The sequence below is a fragment of the Lissotriton vulgaris genome, chromosome 6 (genome assembly GCF_964263255.1).
Source record: "Lissotriton vulgaris chromosome 6, aLisVul1.2, whole genome shotgun sequence".
In the NCBI taxonomy this organism is placed as follows: domain Eukaryota; kingdom Metazoa; phylum Chordata; class Amphibia; order Caudata; family Salamandridae; genus Lissotriton; species Lissotriton vulgaris.
Genome location: NC_141694.1, coordinates 1,430,012,829 through 1,430,031,206, shown reverse-complemented (window position 1 = coordinate 1,430,031,206; position 18,378 = coordinate 1,430,012,829). Strand labels below are relative to the sequence as shown.

At 46.0% G+C, this 18,378-nt stretch overlaps 2 pseudogenes; both read left to right on the top strand.

Annotated features, from left to right (window-relative positions):
* Positions 1–12,324: 12,324 nt before the first annotated feature.
* On the top strand, positions 12,325–12,996 carry LOC147708959 (putative cation-transporting ATPase 13A4; annotated as a pseudogene).
* Positions 12,997–13,001: 5 nt separating this feature from the next.
* Positions 13,002–17,348, top strand: LOC147708958 (putative cation-transporting ATPase 13A4; annotated as a pseudogene).
* The last annotated feature ends 1,030 nt before the right edge of the window (positions 17,349–18,378 follow it).

The following is an 18,378-nucleotide window of genomic DNA, read 5'->3' as shown; positions in this document are numbered from 1 at the left end:
GAGTTGGGCAGAAGGCAGAAGAGCACAAAAACGAGTGGGGCAGAGGGCAGAAAGGCACAAAAACGAGTGGTACAGAGGGCAGAAGGGCATAAAAAAAAAGAGGGTGGCAGTGATGAACCAGAGGGCGCATTACAGTCTAAAAAATCCGCAAATCCGCACAAATCCGCGAATTTTGCGGATTGCGAATTCGCAAATCCGCAAATCCGCCCATGCTTAGTGATGACCTCTGGGCAATGCAGTTGAAATTAAAATGCACTGTAGAACATTGGAAGGAAAGAGTGGCCTAAGCAGAAAAAAAAAGTTAACGAGAAAACCTGAAATTTCAACTCTTGTGGAGTTCTGGACTTTTATTAAGGTCCAGAGGTGTCAGGGACAACACCCGAAGACCCCTGAGTTCTACCTGTCTCGGTGCACAAATAAACAGAAACACGGGCTTCTCGATGGTGGCGTCAAAGACCAAAGGTTTATTACTACAGGGACACAGAAGTCACAGAAACTACACACGGGCAGATTCTAGGAGCCTGTTCAAATTGCACTAAGTTGGTTGTTCCTTAAATACAAGTTTTTTAGCTGGGGGCAACATTCTCCACATACTAGTGCGTTTCTTAAACTTTATGTCCTAAACAATAAATATTTGGCGTTCAACAGGAATCGTCAACAATTTCTGATGTCAAAACATTACGAATGAGAGGTTCCCACTGTTCGATCATAATCCCATGTCATCTTTTCATTCAAGAGCCAGACCGCCTCATCGTAAATTTCGTTACCTCCCCCTAATAAAGGCCCAGAAGGAAAGGAGCAGAGCCAGGTGTAGAAGATAGAAAAACAGGATAAGAGATGTTTGTGGGTCGTAAATGGGCAAGGCTACCGGCTTCGGCCACCTAATCATGATCAGGCCAACGAGCACGAGAACCAGTATAGCAGGGCTGGCCTCGGGCAGAGGAGGCAGCTTTCGCCGAGTCATGAGGCCACAGCGTTTCTGTCCTAAGGTGCACGTGTCACTGGCAAGGTGAATCGCCGGCTAAAACCTACGTGTCCTTAAGTGAAATGAATTGATCAGAGATCACTGTGTGTCCATTGACTATGTGAGGGCAAGAATACAAGATGGATGCCATAATCTAAAATGGATGCCATCGGTGTATCAGAAATGTGGTTATAGCAGGATTGCTCTTGCTCGTGGCATAGCGAAAACACCAGGATACACTAAATGGATCATTTGCGGTTCACTGGTACCAGAATTATGAGTTTACGACAATGTTGAAAACACGGGTTCAAATCGTCACGGAACCTCAGACCCTCCTTTTGCCCTTACATAGGCAATTACGTCAGAGTCTATCTCTATGTTCATTAGGTCAGTGATATGTTGTTGCAGCATCATCCTTTCTCGCACCTTGTCTCCAAACACAGGTGGTTTTCTAAAACAGGTTGCAGCACAGAGGCTACACAAAGCAGGACCACATTGGATAATAAGGCAGCACGAGAATAGGAATACTAAGATAATACCAACGACCATCAGAACCTTCCATCCCCATGCTGATAGTAAAGTCCAAAGCCATTCCATTAATGACCAATTTCCCTTGTCTACATGAATAGAGTCGGAAATCTTGTGTAGCTTAGAGATCGCTTCGTATACGGTCGGAGCATTATTGGGGATAAAAACACAGCAGCTCGATTGGATCATTCTGCATACCCCACCTCGATCTGCAAGTATTACGTCAAGAACCATACGATTCTGTAACGTCATGAGACGATCCGCCTGGAGCTCAGCTGTTAAATTACTAAGGGCACCAGCAGTTTCTGTAATAGTAGATTCAACTACCCGTGTTAGCTGACGTAGATTTCTACTATTGGCCATAGGCCCCCAGAACGGAAGGAAACCTTTGAAAAAGTCTCCGGCTTCCTGACCAGCGGTATCTTCTTTGCTGAAAACACCTCTTGCTACTCTGGTCTTGTGATAATCTGGGGAAGCAGTGTATGTCGGAGGCAACAGTCGAGCAATATAGCATGAACCTGAAAAGTCAGCAGGCAACCATGTATATGCCCTATCTCGACAGATGAAGTAGGTACCCTTAGCAGTTAAGAAGGCAGGGGAAGAGTTTGACGGATACACGTAAGTTTCAACACAGTCACTCTTCCCTAGCCGAGCTCTTGGATTTCTCCCATTACCCTGCAAGCAGAATTGACCTCGGTGAGGTACGACCCAGACTGGAGTGGAGCTCTTACGCTTGCTTTCACCCAAACTAATGCTATACTCTGTAGAATTCCAGCTCAGATAAACTCGAAGCTCATCTCTAGGGATAATTGGGGAGTTATTGACGTCTTTAACCATGTCAGTTATTCCCTTTATCAAGGCTTTATTAACGGAGTTATATTTAGCGGAACGTGGAGGACGCGGGGGATAGGTCTCGAGAGCATAGACAAATACAGTTTGGAAGGCCCGACATGATCCATTATAGCTAAAAGGCAAAACCAGGTAGGGAATGCCTTTATCCATAGTGTGTGGTATCAAACCACATACCCAGCAGTCTGTTGTGTTAACTACCAGTTGGTGTTGATGCAAGAGCTGTACAAAAGTGTTATTTATGAATTCTGAGCATCGAGCTTGCTCATGTTCGGGGAACGGATGAAAGGAATGAAAAGAAACAATAGTAGGAGAAACAAGATCAAGGGGAGGTACTGTAGTTGTTATCGGTGAAAAAATTAAATGGATACCAAAGACGATTCCACCCACCAACGTTATTAAAACAATCAAAAACATAATTGCACATTGCATCAGAAAACATTTGTTATGAAGAATTTTGTATAATCTACTTCTGCGAACATAAATTACATTCTCTCGGTGCAGCCCAGGAAGCTCCATCTTCTACAACCGCTCGCGACCACTGATGATATGTACGTAGTTGAAAATGCCTCTATCAGCCCTGGGAGTTCCCAGAACTAACAGAAAGACCGAACTTGTGTCTGGCCCCCGCAGATTCAACTAGGCACAAAGCCACGACCCTACGGCGACCCAGACGGCAAGGTAACAGAAACAACAGAAACAAACAAAGAAATACAAAACATGAATAGCAAGCTTCCTGGCTGGAGGTAATGTGACAGATCAAATATGAAAAATGCAGTTTCCTGCTTTATTTGTCCTTAGAATGAGAACGAAGGTTGTATCTCAGTCTTCCTGGCGCAGTTTGATCCGGGAATAGTCTGTTTTCAGCAGGAGTAACAATGTTCGAGTTCGCAGAGGACAAATGTTCGTTTGATGCAGTGTTCTGTTCAGTGATCAAAGGAACAGCTTTAGAAGGGGAGTCAGAGTTCGGTGCATCAGTTATCAGTTCTGCATCGCTGAAAGGAACATATCTAGGAACCGGCTCTGTGTCAGAGGCACCAATTCCTTGTCTAACCCAATTATCATAAGGGAGTGGAAGGGGTACACGCTTAGTATGAGTCGCGTGGACCCAGTTTTTCCTTCCAGCCACACGTACAGCAGTCCTTGTTGCCAACAGCACTTGAAACGGGCCGACGAACTTGGGTTGAAGGTTCCTGGTCCGTCCAAAGTTCCTAATGACAATGTAATCGCCGGGTTTCAGCTGATGACCTGGACTTTCCGGAGGCTTTGGCAATGCATCGAAAACCTGTTGGTGAATGAGACTCAATTTAGCAGTCAAGACAAAAAGGTAATCAATTAGCATTGGGTATTCCAGTTGTTTAAACTCCCTAGGTCTTGGTACCCCCCAAACATTAGCAGGGCGACCAAACACAATCTCATAGGGGCTAAGCCCTACTCGAGAATGCACAGTCGCTCTTGTGGATAACAGGGCCAAAGGTAGTGCGTCTGGCCAGGACAAGCCCGTGGAGGCTTGTATCTTGGCCAGTTTCAGCTTGAGGGTACCATTATACCCTTCAACTAAACCTGCTGACTGGGGGTGGTTCGCACTGTGGAACTTTTGCTTGATTCCCAAACCTGCACACACACTCTGCATAACTTTCACTACGAATTCACTCCCATTGTCCGACCACACAATCCTTGGCATGCCATATCTGGGGAAGTATTCCTTTAGGAGGATTTTAGCAGTGGACATGGCAGTGTTATCTTTTAGTGGGTATGCTTCAATCCACCTTGAAAAAGCACAGACTACCACTAGGACATATTTAAGGTTGTTACATCGGTCCATGTGGATGAAATCCAACTGAATCACTTCGAAGGGGCAAGCAGGAGGAGCGAAGTGTCCAGCAGGCGTGGGGGTTCCCTTGCCAGGATTATGCATCAGGCATATCATGCAGTTTCTCACCACTCTTTCTGCACATTTACTAATTCCCTCATTCTTCCAGACTGGAGCCAACATCTTACAAATCCCTTTAGAGCTGATGTGCGCTGCTCCATGCGCCATCGTTACCACCGCAAGCACATACGCATCAGGCAACATCCAACGCTGCTGTTCCGACAAATCAATCCAACATCCACTCGAGTCCAATTTACCCGTATTCTCTTTCCATGCAAGCTTTTCCTCTTCAGTCGCTTCTTCTTGAATCGCTTTCACACTTTCCACTGTGTCCTCACACATTCCTGATTCAGCAACCCATCTTGCAGACGTTGCAACATACATTCCACTCATCGTATTCCTAGCTGTCTGTTTAGCTGTCTCATCATCAAAGGCATTTCCACGACCAACATCATCCGTGATTGCTCGATGAGCACTGCACTTCACAATCGCAACTTCCATTGGTAAGGTTAGAGATTCCAACAAGTCATTGACTAGCTGACCATGCTGGATCCTAGTCCCATGGGACGTAATAAAACCTCTTTCCTTCCACAATCGGCCAAAACTATGTGCTACGCCGAACGCGTACTGACTATCTGTGAACACATTCACTCTCTTTCCCTTAGCTAAAACACACGCTCTAGTCAATGCAATTAATTCTGCAGCTTGGGCAGAATTCTGACTCACTCTTGCAGTCTCCACAATCGTACTCAAAGTCGTTACTGCATAAGCAGCTGTTACATCACCATTCTCCAATTTAAAACAAGACCCGTCGACATACAACGTGCCATCTGGGTCTGATAACGGAGTGTCTTTAAGATCAATTCGTCCTTTTGTCTCCTCCTCGGTTCTAAAACAACAGTCATGTGGTTCAGAATCACTCGACTCCTGGCTAGTCGGTAACAGTGTTGCTGGATTCAATACATTGCATCTTTTAATCTGAATATGACTTGCTAGCAGTGTCAGCTCATAGCCTGATAATCTAGCACTGGTGAGGTGCTGTGTCTTTGTTCGGTTCATGAGTGTGTCCTCGGCATGTGGAACCATGACCACTAGCATGTTGTTCATGACCAAACCAGCAGATTGTCGAATGGACGCTGCAGCTGCTGCTGTAGCTCTCAAGCAGCTAGGCAACGCTCTGGCTGCCGGGTCTAATGTTGATGAAAAATACGCACAAGGGCGTTGTTTATCACCAAATCGTTGCGTCAGAACACTCAATGCACAACCTTCTCTCTCGTGAACATAGAGTGTAAATGGTTTACTGTAGTCGGGTGTTCCCAATACCGGAGCTGAACACAGTGCATTTTGTAACTCAGAAAAGCTTTGCTGACATTCGGCAGACCAAGGCACCGGACTCGGAACACCTTTTCCAGTCAAGGCCACCAATGGTTTTGCCAAAAGAGAAAAATTTGGGATCCATTGCCTGCAGTATGAAGTAATACCTAAAAACGCACGCACTTCTCTCTGTGTGCTAGGAACATTCATCTGCGTAATTGCTTTTATTCTCTCTGGGGTCAACCTTCTTCCCTCCTTTGACAAGAGATGACCTAGGTAGGTCACTTCTTGACAACAATATTGCATTTTGGAAGGTGACACCTTGTGATTTAAGTCAGACAAATGATGCAATAAGGAAATTGTAGCTGCTTTGCAAGTTTCCTTGTCATCGGCAGCCACTAGAAGATCGTCGACATATTGCACCAAAGCAGAACCAGGAGGAAGTACAAAAGAATCTAACTGACTTTTTAATGCCTGACTGTAAATGGATGGGCTTTCACAATAGCCTTGTGGAGCACGTTTAAACCTGAAGCTTCGGCCTCCTAGAGAGAAGCCGAAAATATCTCTGCTTTCTTTGGCTATCGGAATGCTGAAAAAGGCATTCTTCAAGTCGATCACTGTAAACCATGTGGCTGTAGCGGGAATCAATGTTAACAATGTAGTAATGTCTGGAACCACAGGAAACTGTGGAATCACAATTTTGTTAACCTCTCTAAGGTCAATTACAAATCTATAGACTGGAGGCTTTGAAGGATCAGTGCGTTTTAGAATTGGCAGTACAGGGCTGTTACAGACATTTCCTCTAGTTTCCTCTATTACGTCTTTCTTGATCAAATCTTGCACTATCAATAAGAGCGCACGTTCACCTTCACTAGAGATCTTGTATTATGGGATTCGTGGAAATTTGACATTTGCTTTCAAAGTTACTACATAGGGTGGAATTTCCAAAAGACCTACATCGTTAGGACCAGTCGCCCAAAGAGTATCAGGGAGAGAACGCAGCTCCAGTGGGAGCGCATCCATTGACAAGTACATCGGGGAGATGATTCTCTTACCCAATGTAAGCTGTACTCCTGACGGAGAACAGTACAAAGTCGCATATAGGCGTTTTAACAAGTCTAAACCAAGCAGATTTTCATTACAACCAGTCGTCAAAATCAGGGGTGCTTTCAATTGACGAGGCCCGACAGAAATAGACAAAGGACCAGAAACAGGCTTGTGAACAGGGGCGCCTGAAAAACCTACTGAAACATTTGTTAAGCCAGACAAAGGTGCGCCAGGGAGTTTCGCATGTATGATAGAACTTTTTGCTGCACCAGTATCCAACAGAAACGGTTCGACTACACCTGATGTGGCTACTGCGACATAAGGCCCACTCTGATCTACTGGAACTGATACTACTCCCTCTCTTTGTCCATGGCTGTCCTAGTACTCATTTTGCTGAAATTCCTCACTAACTTCACAGTAATCCTCAACGTGATACTGTTGAGATCTAGTTAATTGTGCAGATTGTCCGTTTCGCTGATCAAAATAATTAGAAGGGCGATCAGTCGTTTGTGGAGGCATAGCACTTCGTCCTCGACCTCTAGAATTTTGCGTAGAACCACCACGACCTCTTTGAGCTGCAGCAGCATTATTTTGTGCTAGTACTGGACACTCATTCTTATAATGACCTTCCTTATTGCAGTAAGCACACTGATTCCATTGGTATTGCGGTCTCTGAGAACCATAGTCGGTCCTCTGGTATGGCCCTTGCTGTGAGTTTGTCTGATTCGTGCGAGGCGGATATGCTTGCTGCAAAAGGACTTTAGTTTTTAAATCTTTTGTTTTCTTTTCTGATTTTTCTTTCTCTTCTTTATCCCTATTTTCATAGTACTGGGCAGTTGCAAGTATTTGCGCAGTCGTAGAGACAGCCCACGCGCTTTCAGAATCTTTTAATTTATTACTGAGCTCTGGTAACAGATTGTGCACAAATTTATCAACAAATAATCTCTGGCCTCCTTCCGTGCTCATATCCTGACCACTGTGATCCACGAAAGTTTCTTCAAATCTAGTGAAAAAGTCGGAGACGTTTTCGTCCTTCTTCTGCCTGCATGCGGACAATTTGTCCCAGTTAACACGCAATGCTGGCATTAGAGTTTTCATTAAATCGATTATTCTACCAGGCAAATTGGCAATTAGAGGTTCTGGTTTAGAACCACCAATTTGCTGGCCATCTGCCGCTATTATAGCCTGCCAATCACCACCTAGGGCAACTGGATGATTTTCTTTACGAATTTTAGCCCAAATTGGTTGCGGTACTACATTGCCAAATAGCATGTCAATGTCCGCTAAATTCATTACGCAAGCTTCAACCGTCTGGGCCAGCTCTTTGTAATATCCAGCGGGATTTTTACGCGGATCTGGCAAGGCCTGTTTTACTGCTAACACTTCAGCTCGTTTCCACGGAATGTGTATCCACACTCTCTGGAATTGGGCCGGAGCGGTTGCAATACCATTGGCCCCATCAGCTTGTATAGCTTCGCGCCATATTGGCGGAACTTCTCTCATAGCATATTGGCGACCTTGTTTTGTGCTACGTTTCTCTAAATCTCTTGGGGAACGGAGGGAAGGATCAAACCTAAAATCTAAAATCAGTTCCATTGCTTCTTTTATCTCCTGACCAACTATCATACCTGCAGCAAATTTTTGCTGAACATGAATTAATTCATCCGGAACTTGTTCAGAATCGTTCTCCTCCCACTCCTCACGTAAAAGGGAACACATGACATCAAACACGTAGCGCTGTGTCGGTTCATTCCATTGCATAAATGTATCTAATACATCTCGTACATTATACCTTCCAACTTTCGAAATCCACCTAAGGGCTGTAGAATCTAATATTCCTCGTTCTTCAACACTAGGAAGCTGACTATGTCTCTGAACAGATTCAGAGGCAGGACTCCTAATCAGAGTTTTGTAAAAGGGAGATAGAATATTAGAGACAGATTCAGTGATTCTCCGACGAACAGAAAGCGGAGTCACATAGCTTGCAGAAGTTTGAAGTAGAGTAGTAGTCGGGACAGAAGAAACAGCAATAGTAGAGGTAGCAGGCAAAGTAACTTGTGAAACAACAGGTATCAGTGGTACAGGCACAGGCGGAGGAGCTGGCAACCCTGGAAGAGGGGGTGCCAGAGGAATATTGTTAACCACAGGGAGTGCAGGTGCTTGATTCAGGGGAGCAGGAGCAGGTATACCAGGCTGTCCAGCAACCGGTAACAAAACATTCGGCAGAGGTGGAGCTGTAGCACCCTGTGCATACGGTGGAGGTGACCTCAGCAAGTAAGACATCAGGGGATCCTTTTCAGGGTCCTCTACTGTCTTAGCAGTACTCGATGGCAAGACAGGGTAGCATTTGTCTATTGCTAAATTACGCTCTCTATTGGCTACCTCTATCGCTTGCTCAGATTCATTGAGTTGCAGCTGCTTGGCAGACTGTTCTAAAGTCAACTCTTGCTCTTTTTGCTCTTTCTTCAACTTTTTAGTCTCTCTCTGTTTGGATTCTTTTCGCCAACAATGGAAAGAATCAAACATTGCCGGCCGGGCTTTCTTTTTAAACAACTTTATTTCTAAATTATCGAGAATTTCAGGTTCAAAACTACCATGTAGTGGCCAACTAAGGACACCATCTTTCTCCGTGTAACGGATCCATACCTCATTATAAGATATAGGACCCACACCGTACTTGCAATAAAGATCATAAAGAGGAGTTCCAATCGGAGGAACCAAACATGAGTCCTCCAACCGGGAATCCCTGTTGCAACCAAAACATGAAAACATACAGTTTTTCCGACTTACCATTTTATAAACCGGAACACAGAACAAACACAAACAAAGGTGCGCACTTGAACTAAGAACTTAGGCCTACCAAAGTGAACTAATGTATCGATACCCAAACCAAACCAAAAAGATTATCGTAACTAGAACAACCAGTGATAATCTTACGAGACCAAACCAAACCAAGGAACTAAAAGAATTATCCAAACAGGAGCAAACCCTTACGAAGTAACCAAACAACTAGCAACCACTTAATACTTAACTGAGGCACTGAAGACGTCACCAAGGAGAAACCCGTCACGTCTCGCCGTACTAAGGTCTGCACCTCGGGTCCAAGACAGGGCGACAGTCAAGGCAGCGGACCACTGCAGCCGTCCGAACGGGAACCCTCGTGGAAGAGAATGTCGGGCCACTTTTGCGATATGCCGGGATCGATGAAGTGGGGCGCCTCCCTCTGGAATCTTCACACGAAGCTTCTCGAACTCTTCAGGCTTTTGGACCGGTACCGAATGACGTCGCCCCACATTGGGCGCCAATTGGAGTTCTGGACTTTTATTAAGGTCCAGAGGTGTCAGGGACAACACCCGAAGACCCCTGAGTTCTACCTGTCTCGGTGCACAAATAAACAGAAACACGGGCTTCTCGATGGTGGCGTCAAAGACCAAAGGTTTATTACTGCAGGGACACAGAAGTCACAGAAACTACACACGGGCAGATTCTAGGAGCCTGTTCAAATTGCACTAAGTTGGTTGTTCCTTAAATACAAGTTTTTTAGCGGGGGGCAACATTCTCCACATACTAGTGCGTTTCTTAAACTTTATGTCCTAAACAATAAATATTTGGCGTTCAACAGGAATCGTCAACAATTTCTGATGTCAAAACATTACGAATGAGAGGTTCCCACTGTTCGATCATAATCCCATGTCATCTTTTCATTCAAGAGCCGGACCGCCTCATCGTAAATTTCGTTACCTCCCCCTAATAAAGGCCCAGAAGGAAAGGAGCAGAGCCAGGTGTAGAAGATAGAAAAACAGGATAAGAGATGTTTGTGGGTCGTAAATGGGCAAGGCTACCGGCTTCGGCCACCTAATCATGATCAGGCCAACGAGCACGAGAACCAGTATAGCAGGGCTGGCCTCGGGCAGAGGAGGCAGCTTTCGCCGAGTCATGCGGCCACAGCGTTTCTGTCCTAAGGTGCACGTGTCACTGGCAAGGTGAATCGCCGGCTAAAACCTACGTGTCCTTAAGTGAAATGAATTGATCAGAGATCACTGTGTGTCCATTGACTATGTGAGGGCAAGAATACAAGATGGATGCCATAATCTAAAATGGATGCCATCGGTGTATCAGAAATGTGGTTATAGCAGGAGTGCTCTTGCTCGTAGCATAGCGAAAACACCAGGATACACTAAATGGATCATTTGCGGTTCACTGGTACCAGAATTATGAGTTTACGACAATGTTGAAAACACGGGTTCAAATCGTCACGGAACCTCACTTGTCTCTCAACAGCAAGCTTGGGCTTTAAAATCCATGCTGCAGGTGGAATTGAAAACAGGGGAGTCACCTGAACCATGTCTCAGAAGCAGGCGTGTTAACCCATGAGACTACACTTACTGCTTTGAAGTTGTCATAGGGTAGTATGAGACAGGGTGGGCACCAAGAAAACTAGGTCAGCTTGAGGGTAAAGGTCCCACAGCTGTGCCGACAGTATGCAATTAAATTGATCCATTGAAATGTGTGTATTGGATTTGTAGCAGGCACCCTTCTCCCTTTAGCTCAAGGTTTAACAAACACCAGCTGCCAGTCACAGAGATGGTAAGAATGATCAAGAGGTAGAACACATGAGGACAGATGGCTCTGAGCAACACCATGCTGCTGCAGCAGAAATCTTTGATGGGAGAAGTACCAGGTGCTGTCCATCCACAGTGTCATTCCGATCCACCTTTTCAGTCCCCTATATGCCCGGCCACAAAACGCAAAGGGCAAGAGGTACACAAGGGTTTTAAGGGGGTTAGACTTTGAGAGTCCAGCACCTGGCAACACTTGGTTAAACTTAGAAAGAAATTGCATTGCCCTACCCAACTAAGCGAAAGAGCAAGTGTGGTGCACTTCTGCATCTGTATAGCACATTAGAGTAGATGAGTGAAATGATATCATTGTGAAGCCACAACCCTGATGGCACTACTGTCTGACAGACCAACATGCAACATCAATGTTTGGGCCTTAGTTTAACCTTCCAGTGGGTAAAGGAAAGGGAGAAAGGGAAGAGATGTGTCCTAACTGTCTGAGCTGCCGACTTTGGTTCCGCTCAACTTTTTGTGATTGTGAGAAGATTACTTCTGGCCTTATTATGAGCTTGGCAGTGCGGGAGCCGGACCGCCCTTCTCCTGCACTGCCAAATCCATGTTTTACCACCCACCACATTAGAGGTTTTCTCCTCTCTGGAAGGTTGTTTTTTTATGTTCCCACTGCGGTGCTTACGAAATAGGCACTGCAATGGGATTGTTAAAATCAGTACCTTGCATGGCATGGACTGCTGCAGCTCATGCCATGGAGGTACAGATCTCCATGCACACAGGGTAGCACACATTGTGCTCCCCTGTGTACACCCACATGGCATGAGGCACCAGGGGCCTATGTAGGGCCCTCTTTGTTTCCTCACAAGCATAATTTTCATGGTGGTCGCACTGCCATGAAAAGTGTGGCAGTGAGGAAACTCGTAATATGCTTGGCTGGACCGCAGTGGCCACTGCAAGCATATTGTAGAATCAAAGGGCAGTTTTTGGAATACCAGACTCGATATAAGGCCCTTAATCTCCTTGTGTCTCGTATATTTACTTCAGGGCTCCTAAGTTGTGAGAGTCATGACCTGTTATGTGTGCAGTCTTAGCTGTGTTCTAACTTTCCATTTTGGATTTACCTGTGTTATCTGTGTGTTAGGAAAGGAATGCTAGTTAACAAATACTACCATGTAGTAATGGTGGATGACGGCTCAGTCCTCCTCATGTTTCTATGCGTGAGGGCGTGCTTGGACGCTGACGCTGTGCCTCCGAGTCAGTGTATCTGCAGAAGTCTGTGTATGCGGCCACCTGCTCCCCTGAACAGCTCCCTGAACCCCATCAGGCAGGGGGTACAGTTCAAGGGGGCTCTAGCAGAGATAGGCCAGAAGAGCAATAACAGATTGATAACCAATGAAGGTGAAGAGAATGAGATGGAGATCTTTGGGTTAAGAACCAGTGTCGGCTGAATTGCGCTGTGCATTGCGGGGTACATCCTGTCCAGGAGAGTCCTTCTCTGCTCTTCTACGGGAAGTCAGAGTGGAGCATATGGACAAACAGTACACCCTGCTCTCCGATGAAATCCAATGTCTTCCTACTAAGAACAACAGACTAACTAAACAATTACACTCAAAGTGGATGCACTTAAAAAATTCAGAGATGTGCTGAGCACTGATCACCCAATCATTGCAGATGAGAAGGCCATGGTAAATCAAGCAATCAGGAAGCCAGACCTGAAAGTTAAATACATCCGGGTACAGAAAATCGGGTACATTTGAGACAACCGCTGGGAACGATTTGAGAAAATAGGGGCTCTGGAGGAGCGCCATTCCTGTGCAGACATACATTCCAAGTATGGGGGCTCATACTGAAGTCTATCTTCAGTATGAGCCCCCATTGGATCAACATGTGTGGGTAGCTGAACCTCATCTGCTTTGACAAGACTTGCACTCTGACAGACGACAGGCTGGATCCTTTGGGGATTGTTCCTTCAGGTGGAGACAGTTTTCAGAACATGTTCTGATTCCCCCTTGGGTCCTCTCTCTCCTGGGGACCATTCTTCTGGTCCATGGTGAGCTGTCACTCCCTGATCTTCCTGGATGGCCGACTGCAGGGGGATCCTCTGGACCTGAAGATGTTTGTACCCTCTGGTGGGGTAATAGAAGATGGTGGAGCAGAGAGTGGTAGGGATGGTGCTTTGTCACAGTGCATGGTCATCAGGGCGGGACCCTCTGCCCTAGTTAAAGCACCAGAGGGCATCACTGTTGTATTTTAGTACCCATTCTCCTCCTCTACACTTCAGAGGATGACAAACACAGGTTATTGGTGAGGGTGAGTGTTCCATTTACATGTAGGGAGCTCCAGAGATGGACACTTTTTGTAGACCCGAAACAGTCCCATCTACCTTTACAGGCTCAAGCCATACACATTTCAAAGTTTCAGAGTAATCAGCCTGGTGTATAAGGCAATGGAAGTTGGCAGTCATGATGAATTTGATATATCTGTAACAAGAGGGGTGAGAGAGACTATAGTGGATTCATTCTCCCTGGGCAACGTAGATAAACAAAATAGAATCCACTGGGGATAGAGAGTGTGGTCCCTACTATGGTTGGGAGCACACAGTGTTGTTTTAATACCCCTCACACACCAAAAGGACCCTTGGTGTCATTCTACCATCATTGGGGTCTTCGCACCCCTCTACGGAATGCGGCGTGCTGCGACCAAACGTTTGCATGGGAGCACTTTTATGGTGTAGACTATGCATGGTGGTGAGTGGGGTAAAAAAAGTGAGTGGTGGAGTGGTGAAGGTGGTGTTAAAAAATACCTGGCTGGTGGGGTTAAAAAACTTTTTTAATCAAGCCCCCGGCTGGTAATGTTAAAAACGTGCTTGGCGAGGATAGTTACTGTATAATTAAGTACAGCTATTTATTTATTTATTTATTTATTAGGTTTCTAAAGCGCGACAGCTACCCAAGAAGGGTTTCCCGGAGCTGAGAGACACTATATTCATGAGCAGATTGTGCAACTCTGAGAGGGAGCAGGAGCAACTTACTGATTAAAGAGCCATGTTTTGATAGCTCTGCGGAAGTAGTTATAGCGAGTTTCCAGACGTAAGTTCAGTGGGAGAGCGTTCCATAGTTTGGGGCCCAGCAAAGAGAAACGCCTTCCTCCAATCTTTGCTCTACGCACTTTCGGCACGCAAAAGAGGCATTGAGATGCTGACCTAAGACAGCGAGCCGGCATATAAGCCTGCACGAGGGATTGTAGATATCTTGGGGCATTTCCCCATTTAATTCTGTCCATAACGCTCAATGTCTTGAATTTGACACGGTTTTCGATTTTCAACCAGTGGAGTGCCTTGATATGTCCATATATTCTTTCCCTTCTGGGGCACTTGCAAAGTAGTCTAGCAGCGGCATTTTGGACAAGTTGGAGGCGTCTCATGACTGCTTGCGCTGATCCCAGGTATAGGACTAGGTACAGGTATAGGTAATATAAACGGGAGGTGATCAGTGCATTGACCACTGTCTTCTGAGTGTCTTCTGGCAGCATCCAGATGATTTTTCTGAGCCACCTCCGAATGGTAAAGCAGGTGGCAATTACATTGGTAACTTGTGGCTCCATGGTTAAACCATTGTCAATAATAATGCCCAAGTTACGTACTTGGTTTGACGGGGTAGGTAGTGACCCCATTTCAGAGGGCCAGTGTCTGGAATTCCAAAGGTTGTGATCTGGACCCAATATTAAAACCTCCGTTTTGTTACCAGTCAACTTGAGTAAATTATTACTCATCCAGGTTGCAATTTTTCTGAGGCCGATTTGTAGGCAAGAGGAGGCGTCCTGATCACCATTAGAAAGTGGAAAGACAATCTGTGAGTCGTCTGCATAGGTAAACATGTTTAATCCTGTTTCTTCCACAATCTTGGCAAGAGGGGTTACGTACAGGTTAAAAAGCAGGGGACTCACAACTGATCCCTGAGGGACACCATAGGGGGATCAATGGATTTTAGAGGTCGAGGTATTGGAAGCAATCTGAAAAGTCCTAAGTGTAAGGAATGAAGCAATCCAATCCAGTGCAGTTCCACTGATGCCCATGGCCGAGAGAGATTTGTCGGAGCAATCGTCGGAGCAGCGCTGAGGGGCAGACAGAGGAGCATTTCCCTGGACACCGTTGCTGATTCTTAGCTGATGGAACGCCCCGATATTTTTGCGCAAAAGCTCATGAGGCAATGTAACCTTTAAAAATAAGTTTGATCTAAATCGCCTATTGGGCGTTAGGACTTTACAACAAAACATACATATTAGATACACATACACCTAATCTTTTTTTATAGAATACACTTTTACATATATAATACATGTGAGTAAGGTGGGGAATTAAGTGCTTTCCAGTCCTGAAGGAGTTGGATACTCCGAAACATGTCCATGTCGACGCACTAAGAGGTAGCTGTACTTAATTATACAGTAACTATCCTCGCCAATCACGTTTTTAACATTAGAAGCCGGGGGCTTGATTAAAAAAGTTTTTTAACCCCACCAGCCAGGTATTTTTTAACACCACCTTCACCACTCCACCACTCACTTTTTCTACCCCACTCACCACCACACATAGTCTACACCATAAAAGTGCTCCCGTGCAAACGTTTGGTCGCAGCACGCCGCATTCTGTAGAGGGGTGCGAAGACCCCAATGATGGTAGAATGACACCCAGGGTCCTTTGGTGTGTGAGGGGTATTAAAACAACACTGTGTGCTCCCAACCATAGTAGGGACCACACTCTCTATCCCCAGTGGATTCTATTTTGTTTATCTACGAATTTGATAGCATGCCAAGGGAAAATGAGACTTATATATCCTTGGTTTATTGATCTTGGAAAACCGGCTGAAACCAGAGACCCAGCCTGTCCTGAAGGAGCTGAGGGCGGCCAACCTGCAGTCTGCAATGATCATAGGAGACAACATCCAGACTGCTACTACATTGCAAAGAAATCAGGCATGATTCTGAAGTGCAACCAGATGATTCTTGTTGAAGCCCGTGCCCCAGAAGGATCCACCTGGGCGTTAGATTCCTGGCTACCCATCCAATATACTGAGCAGTATGTAGATGAGGACACAGATGCTCTGAAAATGGCGCATGCTGGGATTTCTTTATCAGACCAGGAAGCATCAGTAGCGGCACCTTCAATTCAGAAATCACCAGCATTAATGTTGTCCCAGATTTTATAAAGGAAGGAAGAGCAGTGCCTGTGACATAATGTTGCATGTTTAAATTCATGTCCCTCTTCCAAATCATTGAATACATTGATGGACTTCTTTTGTTCTGACATCGTAACCTCATTGGCAACAACCAGTGACCTGTGCATGAATTTGCAATCATGTTTATCATCTTTCTAACAATGAGCGCCACTTCTCCTTTGCCAGAGTTGGCCCCTTACAGACCCCTGGCACTGCTCCTTTCTCCACCCTTGTTGTTCTCTGTTCTTTTCAACATTCTTTGGGGTATTGCTTCCCACACGTATGCCTTCCTCATGATGCAGGAACAGCCCTGGTACAGCCCAGATGATGCCTGTAGTGCATGATATCCAGGAAACACGATGGCTAACATCAACCAGACAGTGGGACCGTGAGTGCAGCTGGAAGAGCAACACAGAAACCTATGCCAGCGCAGAGTTGTATCTACTAAAAACCAGCCACCTGGTGATCAACGCCGTTGTGTTCACCAAAGGGAAGCCCTTCTGCTTGCTCTTGTACCACAACTACTTCTTTGTAACCGTGCTGGCTCTTGAGGTCACCATGACTGTCTTCTTTATTTTTGTGGACATTCCTGGCCTCTAAAGAGCACTGGAGCTCACCTGTCTCCCAGTCCTGTGCAGGGTGCACATCTTTGTCTGCTTTGTTGTGCTGTCTTTTGTGGAGAATGTGATCCTCAACAACCGGAAGCTCTTTCAGTGGCTGAAAAGGGTTTTCAGTGTGAAGCTGGACAGTAACTACAAATTTATTTGCGAGCCAATCCTGAATGTCCCCCTGTGAAGAGAGTACAGTATGCAGACCCCAGCAGCAAGGACATCAACTGCAACATGGAGATTCACAACAACCCTGCCTTTGACAACAATGAAGCAGCCAAAGCCCATGGCTGTAACCACTACCCAACAACCAAAGCCCAAGGCTGGAACCACCACCCAACTAAAGACCCACAGTGTAGGAGTGTGCTGCCTGCATTTTAACACACTCTACATGGAGGACATTTTTCTTTGCTTTGGTGTTTGTTTAAGGAGTAAACAACATATGGCCGGGACGCCTGTGACCCCCTCCCAACATAATCCCCAATGATGGGAGACGGATGCAGTTCTGAACTTTTGGAAGGCGGGAGGGAGTCACCCTCCCGGCCGTATTTATTAAAATATGAAACAAAAGTAAAACATTAAATAAAAGTTTCATATCATGTACAATTTTCATTTATTACATTTCGATGAAGACATGTTCATTGGCTAACCTTAACAAATCTCTAATACAGAGGTTTTCCTAGCCGAGTCTAACATCCTGCAAATGCATACTTTCTAACTTAAAATTGTACATCCTAGCATTACGGGCCAACGGCAAGGTCGCAACCGGTGTCAGTTCCCTACTACCAAAACTCTCGCCCTCACGGTGTGAGTGGCGCATGCGCAGAGGACTCTTCCCTCTGTGCCAACTCCAATTTCCCTTGTCTTGTTGGGGGCCCCCCATTACTCGACGCCATCTTAAAGGCCGTCCGAGGACCCGTGTGAGGTGTCTGTAAGAAGGCAGCGTGGACTCCCCCTCCCACCCCACACTGTCTACCACATCCGCCGTCGCGGATATCCGGGACCCGGGAAATTCGTAGGAGGGGCATATACCGCCTCCTCCCCTGGAAGGGGTCTATGGCCGTCTTCCCCTAGGCGACCCATACTTAGTGGGTGCCGCCTCCCCGTGGGAGGGGCCAATGGCCGCCTCCCCCCAGGCGCTCCCATCCATAGTGGGTGGCGCCCCCCTCTAAGGACCTTGAAATTACTGCTCACCGATCATGACCTTACCGCCACAGGCCGGATAGTTGACCGGCTATCCGGCCCCCCCACAAACTCCTCCTAAAGGTCATGCTTTCTTAAACCCCTTAGCCATGCTATGAAGTCTCCTATGAGTAAGACATTCCCCTCCCGGGACAAGTGAACCCCATCCTCGAGATACATGTGATCACCCCGAATACACCCATGCGGAATACTGTGCAACTGTACTGAG